Here is a 10,098-nt window from a genome sequence, read left to right on the forward strand (position 1 = left end):
GCCTGCTGTGCCCAGTGATTCAAAGCCAGGGATTGTGGGTTCGAGGCCCATCTGCAAAGTGACAGAGCAGAGTGGCGCAGCGGAAGTGTGCTGGGCCCATAACCCAGAGGTCGATGGATCGAAACCATCCTCTGCTAACAGTGATTTATGGGCAGCGTGGTGCCAGTGATTCAAAACCACACCTTGGTCCCTTTCTCTATAGTGAAAGTTACTGTATGTCTTCCTAGTTGGTGACCTCATGGGATGTGAATCCCTGTTGGCCTTATGGATAAGGCACTGGCCTCCTAAGCCAGGGATTGTGGGTTCGAGTCCCATCTGGGGTGTGGGGGAGCAGAGTGGTGCATGACCTCATGGGATGTGAAGCCGTATTGGCCTTGTGGATAAGACACTGGCCTCCTAAGCCAGGGATTGTGGGAGAGCAGAGTGGCGCAGAGGAAGCCTGCTGGGCCCACTGATTTAAAAACCACACATTGGTCCCTTTCTCTGTAGTGAAACTTGCTGTCTGTCCTCCTAGCTGGTGACCTCATGGGATGTGAAGCCCCAGTGGCCTAATGGATAAGGCACTGGCCTCCTAAGCCAGGGATTGTGGGTTAGAGTCCCATCTGGGGTGTGGGAGAGCAGAGTGGCGCAGCGGAAGCGTGCTGGGCCCATAACCCAGAGGTCGATGGATCGAAACCATCCTCTGCTAGTAATGTTTTACTGGCAGCCTGGCGATGTGTGGTGAGGTGTCAAGGAAGCCATCTACACAAGGGTTGAGAAGCCGTCATTGAACAGGGGAGGGGGTCTACGCCACCACTTATCCCCCACTTACAATGCTGTCCTTTCATCACTTCCCAGGAAACTCAACAAACGTAACCTATTGACCTCAGGTGAAGATACCAACGAAGGTCGTTCAGTCTTGGCCACAGGTAGTCTTAACGACTGTAACGACTGTAACGACTGTCGTCACAGCAACAAGGAACACTAACGAACCAGCGGTATCGATGACCCTGGATAACGACCCCACTGAGGTGAAATAGCTGAGTTTCCCTGCCAGTCAGTCAGAACTGAAGAAGTCCTTTGGATGAGGGACGAAACGTCTTCCAGTGTCTTCAACCAAGTCCAGTTGCCCCTGATTTTAACCTTCGTTGGATAACTATGACCTGGATGACTGAGAATCTTCATAGACTTCTGACCCAGTGATTCAAAACCGCACATTGTGCTTCCCGTATTTGTCCCTTTCTCTATAGTGAAAGTTGCTGTATGTCTTCCTAGTTGGTGACCTCATGGGATGTGAAGCCCTATTCCCCTCATGGATAAGGCACTGGCCTATTATGCCAGGAATCTTGGGTTTGAATCCCGTCCGGGGTGTGGGAGAGCAGAGTGGTGCAGCGGAAGCCTGCTGGGCCCATTGATTAAAAAACCACACATTCTGCTTCCTGTATTTGTCCCTATCTCTACAGTGAAACTTGCTGTATGTCTTCCTAGTTGCTGACCTCATGGGATGTGAAGCCCTATTCCCCTCATGGATAAGGCACTGGCCTATTATGCCAGGAATTTTGGGTTTGAATCCCGTCCGGGGTGTGGGAGAGCAGAGTGGTGCAGCGGAAGCCTGCTGGGCCCATTGATTAAAAAACCACACATTCTGCTTCCTGTATTTGTCCCTATCTCTACAGTGAAACTTGCTGTATGTCTTCCTAGTTGCTGACCTCATGGGATGTGAATCCCTAGTGGCCTAATGGATAAGGCCCTGGCCTCCTAAGCCAGGGATTGTGGGTTAGAGTCCCATCTGGGGTGCCGGGGAACAGAGTCTGTCCTCCTAGCTGGTGACCTCATGGTATGTGAAGCCCTATTCCCCTCATGGATAAGGTACTGGCCTATTATGCCTGTCCGGGGTGTGGGAGAGCAGAGTGGTGCAGCGGAAGCCTGCTGGGCCCATTGATTAAAAAACCACACATTGTGCTTCCTGTATTTGTCCCTATCTCTACAGTGAAACTTGCTGTATGTCCTCCTAGCTGGTGACCTCATGGCATGTGAAGCCCTAGTGGCCTAATGATAAGGCACTGGCCTCCTAAGCCAGGGATATGGGGTTTGAATCTTGGCCTCCCTTGTCATCTTATGAGCATAGTCAACTATAAACATCACCTGCCTGGTCGTCCTATGAGCAAACAGCTGGAAAAGTGAAGCTTGTTAGCACTAGCTAACATCTCCCCTGTACAAGGGCTTGCTCTGTCCCCCACACCAGATTCTGGAATGATTTACTAAAGGTTTGTGGTGAGTAAAAACGTGTGCAAACTAGATATCATAAGCAAATTAGCACGTCAGCTGATCTACTAAGGTGTGCACGCAGAATGACGTCTTGCAACATAGCACCTGTTGTGCATTTAGTACTTTTGCCTTAATGAACATGCAATTTGGGCGTAACATGCAAATACATTTATTTACTAGACGCAATGTGATCTACCAAGCCAAAATGCAATTTCATGTGAGTGCAACAGCATCTAGATTTAATACGTTTGAAATGAAGGTGCAAACCACCAAGTGTTGATCAGAGATGGCTGCTGTTATCGTAGCCAGAAGGAGACACGGCCGTAATGAAAGAAGACATAGAGAAATTAACAATATTAGATATTTTTCTATATCCATTGTATTGAAATACAATTATTTTATTTTATTTATTCAATGAAGTGTATGAATTGATTTTTTTTTGTATTTTCTTTTAGCTTTGGCAATACTGTTGTATTAACATTCATGCCAATAAAGCAAATTTCGTTTCGACCTGACTTGTTTTCTCCTTGAGATGGAAGGATTTAGAAAGTTGTCGTAATAGCAACAAAACCCATTGTAGGTATCAGAGAGTGAATGGGGCGTTGGGGAGTACAGGGCCAGGGACAGGCGATGGCAGAGCGACTGGGCACGGTGCGGACGGTCTGGCTGCATGAAGCACGATCTGGTGCCATTTCCTCGCGTCTGTATGTAGTACTATACCACAGGTTCTATGGTAGTACCACAGAAAACATGGTATAGTACCACAGGATGTATGGTAAAGTACAGCAGAGCCTGAGGTACAAACCTGTGGTAAACGTCCCAAAATACCATACAAACCTTTCGAGTACAACAGGCATTTACTAAAGGAACATGTGGTAAAGTCCCACAGATTCAGTGAAGTAGTTTTTTGTAGTGAGTATACTGTGATTTTTCCCTCCCAGCCTCATTCACCCCGTCCCAGAGCGACGTCCCATAAGCACCACTACACTCACTAATACATACAGTATGCATGTACATGTAACAGAGCAGTTCAATGGACTGCTTAGGCTATGTGTTATCAACACTGCAAAGACTTTGACAGCCAATGACAGTTACAGGTGGGCACTTTGTGTTGAAAAGTGGTGGGGACATTTAATGGCTCAGATTAGAGTTGTGACACTTAGCATACGAGACGTGACAATCCAGAATATTGGGGTCACGAGAACAAGACTTGAAGATATTTTCATGCTATTTAAAGAAATATTCATTGATGAAAATATTCATTTGGGGGGGTCTGGTGTTCCCAGATGATTTTGAGCATTGAACACTTAATTTCCTGCATTCTGGGGAAATTTCTGCACCAATTTATGGTGGAAATTTCTTTATTTATATCAACACAAAATTCAGGTGGCAGGTGACAATTCAGAATATAAAAACACAATTTAATATAATACAGTAATCAGTAAATAGTTTTTTTTAGCTTAAGACATCTTTTTTGTGGACAATGCAGATCTGTTTTTTTTCTATATTTACACTGGATGTTTTCTTATTGTGCCAAAAAAAACTTTATTATTTAACATTTCTTGTTGCAAGCTATTTGTTAGAAATGTTTTAACAAATGCTTTCAAAAAGTGGTGGAGACATGTCCCCAGCGTCCCCACTTTAGATGACACCTATGCAGGTGGGAGAATAGTTTAATTTGCTGATGTTTATTGTTAATCACCATCTAACTCAGCCAGTTAGGAGCTACATTTAAATTTAAATGCTCTGTATTTGTATAGCGCCTCTCTAGTCTTTTTGACCACTCAAAGCGCTTTTACACTACACACATTAACTGAGCCTAAGTGCTCAAACAGAAACTAACATTCACACACTGGCAGAACATCCACCAGAGGCAATTCGGTGTTCAGTATCTTGCCCAAGGACACTTCGACATGAAGGAGGAGCCGGCAATTTTCAATGCACATTTAAAGCCCCCCTCCAGTGTATTTTGACATTTTCTGAGTCATTTCCTTTCAATATTAATTACCCACAGTTTGCCAAACATTTTTTGACAAGTAGCTTAATTTTGTGCTCAAAGTTACAAAAGTTGCTTAGTTGTTAAAACGGGGTGGTGACGTATGACTATAGTAATTTATAAGTCATACGTCATTCTCCAAGCTTGCGCAGGCGCACTGTCATGCCTTGTTAAAAAACTGTCACGCCGTCACGCCTCGTTAAGTCAGAGCATCAAACCAATAAACATTGTTGTGAGCTAGCTAACCAATTTATCATGTAATTTACTTAGAACTTACAGTAGGTATGTTCATTATGGCATTTGTGCGTGCGGTGTTGGTGGACAGATGACAGAAAACGCGTTGCACTTTCACCTGCCACCATCTTATATACAGTCTGCATCATGCATTTTATTGACGGCCGTTTTACCAATGCATACCTAGCATCAGCCTGGACAGGAGGTGTGTTACAAAGCTGAAACCTCAAACAGCTCCAGTTACCTGCAGAAAGCACTGGAGGAAGTTTACAGTGAGGAGTGGGCAAGGCGGACCATTGACTACTTAGAAGTCATTTACGTTGACCGGGATTGCTGCTGATTTACTTCTATTTTACCGTTTAATTTTAAAACCCTGCTGGATTGTGATCATTACAACTACCTTCATAATGTTTGCACTGTAATATAATATGTAGTATAGGCACAAAAGTAAACTTTTACCAACATGCTTAACTTGATATAGTTTTAAATATATTCCTAAATTAAACATAGAGTCAAGTTGTTGGAATGAGGTACTTCATTCAACATGATACTGTATGTTGCATCCTTTCATGATTGTCATATCATTGTTCATTTGTACAGGTGCACCCCCAGTTCTTGTCTGGTTTCAACCGTGGAAGACCATTGTGAGACTGGATATTTTCCACTTTGAGTATGGCACCTCCTGCTCCAAATTGTCGAGCTGTATCTTTGAGTGGGACCAGGATGACATCTCTCATCTCAAGGATGCCAAGAGGTCAGAGCTGAAGAAAAAGCACGGTGGTCATGCTCCCACGGAAGCGCAAGTTCTGGCCAACATCAGCTCCAGTGAACTTGCCAAGCACCGCAAAAGGTGAACTCGTGGGGTTGAGGAAACACACAGCCTGATTGAAGGATTGCTGAACTCCATGTGGGCACTGACTGACACATCAGGTTTACGCCTGATCAACCCTGAGAGCATGACACATGTGTGGGAGGTGCAACAGAAGCACTGGCCATGCATCCAAGATCCACCTGGTGTTGAACTCTACACCAAACTTGGCTCTGGGTCACAAAAGGGAGACAAGGTCCTGGATGTCTTCAGATGTGGCAGAGGGTCGTCCTCTGTGGAAAGCTTTCATCGCCACCAGTGCACCTTTATCCTGGGTAAGTAGAAATTCTATAGTGATAAAAATATAATTTTGCTAACTAATCAGGCCAGCATAATAATTGTTTACGCCAAACCTCCCTCTCTGAACTGTACACCCGGGCCATAATCAGGATAGCCTCTTTGATGAAGCAGGACCCCCATCACCCCCTTCATCAGTCCTTTCAGTCACTGCCATCAGGTCAAGGTTACAAAGTCCAACTGGCCCTCGTAGGAACATCTATAAAAAATATTTTAATCCCTCTGCGATCATCACTCTGAACAAACAAAAAAAGGCAATGTACTATAATTTGTTTAACAATGTCAAAGTTTAGACATTCTTTTAGTTCTATCTTGGGTGGGTGTGTGTTTGTAGATGGGTTTAAATGTGTATATTGCTTAAATGTTCAGCCTTTCTGTTGTCCTCTGAGAAACAAAGTACAGGGACAAAGCAGGCAGGTCAATCCCCACAAAACAGCTGAAAATATCTTATCAATCTATGTTCTAATTTTCTGGTATGTCTCGAGTGTATAAGAGGAGATAAAAAACTAATATTCCAATAATCATTTGTGGGGTTTTTTCAAGGATGGAGATGTAATGCCATGCACACACAGATGTATATGCTTGAGGGTGGATCCAGGTGGAACATGAACCGAGCCCATGAAGCTGTGGATGTGAGTGAAACGTCACACACAAGGTTCTATGATGTCCGCCTGATGTCCAACGTCAATACCCTCAGCAACAGTGTCCTTGGCCGTGCACTCATTCCAGAATTTATTCCCCCTGGAAGACCCACCGGTAAGATACTCCAGGAGACGGCTTTTTCCTTGTTACTACACTTTTATAAATTCAACAAATAAACCTTTACCTGTCTTCTCTCACCTATTACAGTGGCAACCTGTCAATTCTGAATTAAAATATGTATTTTCCCTCATGATTCTTTATGGCAGCTGAGCGTATTACTGTGGAGTATTTGCTGGCTCAGTCTGACAAAGGAGACCTGCTGGATCCACAACGGCACAGCGAACTTGGCATCGTTTTGCCAGACCTGCCGGTAGAAGTTCAGGAGGAGCAGTGTCTTGATGTCACGATAAGTAATGCAGCTGACATCCTCATTGAGAGCCCACCTGAAGCCACCCAGTGTGATGACCAGCTGGACATTGCGCCATTTCCACCTGACGACTCTCCCAACACATCATCTCTGGTAATCTGTCATTGAAATTCTACATTCTATTCATTTATATATACTATGAATGATATGTTGTGATCTCAATTTGTTTCGCATGCTTATGCAGCAATACATTTTGTACAAAGACAAATTAATAATCAAATGGATATTTGTTTCTCATAACTGTTTTTCTCTCTCTCTCTCTCTCTCTCTCTCTCTCTCTCTCTCTCACAAATTCCCAGGACACCAGTTTTGATGTAAGCGGTGTCTCTTGCAGTCCTCAGTCCAGCCAGTAGTCTACCTGCTGAGGACATTTCCTCTAGTAGACCCAGCAATCTCAGTAACGCACATTGCAACGCATTTGAACCAAAAATTTATGTTGTTTAGTTTTTTTAATAATTCACCAACATTGAGAAACATTTTGGCACATGACATAGACCCACCTGATCCGCGGATAACTCATCACCTCGGATAACTGCGCATCACTAGAACCCTCCAATGCAGCACATCTTACTATCAGAATAATGTGCCCATTAAACAGCAGTGAAAGTAACTCAAGAGTAACGCAAAACTGGTGTAAAGCAGTCAGAGACAGTAATATTGTAATATAACTAATTATTCTTAAATGACAGTAACTAGTAATCTATAATGTATTACATTTTAGAAGTAACTTGCCCCACACTGTACATTGTAAACACAGGGTTATGCATTGCCAATGTCCCTAGCAGCATACATTCTGTAAACAAGATGGCATTCCAACATTACCAGTAAACATTTGGAACCCAAACACAGTATGGCTTTCTTGTAATAATGAGTTATGTGACTGTGTCACATGCATACATACTCTGTTTAAAGTAGGATGACATTTGTTAAATGCAGCAACACTGCACCCAAGATAAATCCCCCTAACAATTAAGCACATAGTAACTTAATTTTCAATAGTTGTTTTTCATTTTTCAGGATAGCCGATGTGATTCAAGAGGTTTTCCTGGCTGGGAGGCGTTTGATAACCTGGCGGAGTACCTTGTGAACCTCAACCGCACAATAACTGCTTTGTCAGCAACAGCTGAGATTGTGTGACAGTATTCTAGTTTGCATGACATGGACAAGTCTCCCTCCAAATATTCCCTGAAGTGCAAGAAGAAGACCTTGCCAGAGCCATGGAGAGCATCCAGGAAACGCAGCGGCTCGGCACCTGGTCAACAAGCAGCTGAAAGGTCAACTGACCGATAGCGGATGCACACATTATGTAATTCTCATGTATCATAATTATCATTAATAACACATTACACTTACACTTAAGCAGTATTACACAAGCAGAGCCATGTTGCCCTTACAGCATTTTAGTAACAAATTCACACAGGTGGACTGCTATAAATAGTCAAATTTTGAAGTGGGATTATACTCTATCATGATTCATAAAACGCCTCTCCAATCATAGTAGCGGACCAGAGCTGCCTGTCGTATAATGTATCTCTAGATAGATATAGATATTTATTATATACAAATATTGTCTTTTTCTTTCACAGATTGTTCATGACCCATTGCCAGGCTGCCCAGAGACCTGATTCCAAAAGGACTTCAGAATGTGTTTCCCTCAGGCTTTTGAAGGAGTTTGAACGAGCTAGAAATATATGGAACATCCAAAGTGTCAGAATTAAATGAAAGAATAAATAAATAAATGGGGAAATATATGCAAGAAAGAATGAATGAATAAAAGAATAAATACATACATTTGCTTTTGCCTTTCCCCAAGGAGACCTATTGTCATTGCTTTTCCCTTAGAGACCTATGTGTATTGCTTTTTCCTTCCTCTTACTTAACTGTCAATCAACGTGTTGTGACTTATCCACTAAGTCAGGTCGAGCAGCCGATGACTGATACTATCTTCAGTGTCCATATGCTGTCTCTGGAAGAGTGTTATGATTGGTAGAAAGTTTGGAAGGAGTTATGCTGCGTTCAAGACCGGTCGGAACTCGGATATTTCCCAGTTGAAACTTCCGACTTCCCAAATCAAAGCGTTCCAGGTGCATGGTGGTGCATGATGCCGAAAGTGAACGAAAACCATGGCTAACTGTGACAAAGTGTACACACAGTTGCACCCTCAGCAGTGTTTTAGGTGTTAATTAAAAGGATGGCAGTTTAACTTCAACAACCGGCATAAATAGCCTATAGTTACTAGTTCAATTCAATTTTATTTATATAGCGCCAAATCACAACAACAGTTATCTCACAGTGCTTTTCATAAAAGAGCAGGTGAATGATTATAATAACAATAATAACAATAGGACTAGTAACAATAGTTGTTTCCTGGTTCCTGTCAGAACACGTGCTGCAGCATTCTGAATCAGCTGAAGAGTCTTAACGGACTTTTTCGAGCAGCCTGATAATAAGGAATTGCAGTAATCCAGCCTAGAAGTAACAAATGCATGGACTAGTTTTTCTGCATCATTTTTAGACAGGATGTTCCTGATTTTCGCAATATTACGTAGGTGAAAAAAGGCGGTCCTTGAAATTTGCTTAATGTGAGACTTGAAACGACATGTCCTGATCAAAGATAACTCCAAGATTCCTCACAGTGGTGCTGGAGGCCAGGGCGATGCCATCCAGGGAAACTATATCTTTAGATAATGCGTCACGGAGGTGCTTAGGCCCCCGAACAATAACTTCAGTTTTATCTGAGTTTAACATGAGAAAATTACAGGTCATCCAGGTTTTAACATCCTGAAGGCACATCTGAAGTTTAGCTAACTGATGAGTTTCATCTGGTTTGATCGATAGATATAACTGAGTATCATCTGCATAACAATGAAAGCTTATGGAATATTTCCTGATAATATTGCCTAAGGGAAGCATATATAAAGTGAAGAGGATTGGTCCGAGGACAGATCCTTGTGGGACTCCATGACTAACTTTGGCATGCATGGAGGACTCATCGTTAACATGTACAAACTGAAATCGATCTGATAAATAGGACTTAAACCAGCTTAGAGTGGTTCCTTTAATGCCAATGAAATGTTCCAGTCTCTGCAATAGGATCTGATGGTCAATGGTATCAAATGCAGCACTAAGATCTAATAAAACCAGTACAGAGACAAGTCCTTTGTCTGATGCAATAAGGAGGTCGTTAGTAATTTTCACCAGTGCTGTCTCTGTGCTACGATGAACTCTAAATCCTGACTGAAAATCCTCAAATAAACTATTGCTCTGTAGAAAGTCACACAGCTGTTTAGCAACTGCTTTCTCCAGAACCTTAGAGAAAAATGGAAGGTTAGATATAGGTCTATAGTTGGCTAAAACATCTGGATCAAGGTTGGGCTTTTTCAGAAG

General features: G+C 42.7%; 2 non-coding genes across 2 annotated transcripts; both read left to right on the top strand.

The window, feature by feature from the left end:
- The first annotated feature begins 537 nt into the window (after positions 1-537).
- On the top strand, positions 538-610 carry trnar-ccu. Its single transcript has one exon. It is a non-coding gene; the product is annotated as a tRNA-Arg (tRNA).
- A 6-nt stretch (positions 611-616) lies between these two features.
- Positions 617-688, top strand: trnam-cau. The gene has a single exon. It is a non-coding gene; the product is annotated as a tRNA-Met (tRNA).
- Positions 689-10,098: the final 9,410 nt, after the last annotated feature.

The sequence above is a fragment of the Micropterus dolomieu genome, linkage group LG21 (genome assembly GCF_021292245.1).
Source record: "Micropterus dolomieu isolate WLL.071019.BEF.003 ecotype Adirondacks linkage group LG21, ASM2129224v1, whole genome shotgun sequence".
Classification (NCBI taxonomy): domain Eukaryota; kingdom Metazoa; phylum Chordata; class Actinopteri; order Centrarchiformes; family Centrarchidae; genus Micropterus; species Micropterus dolomieu.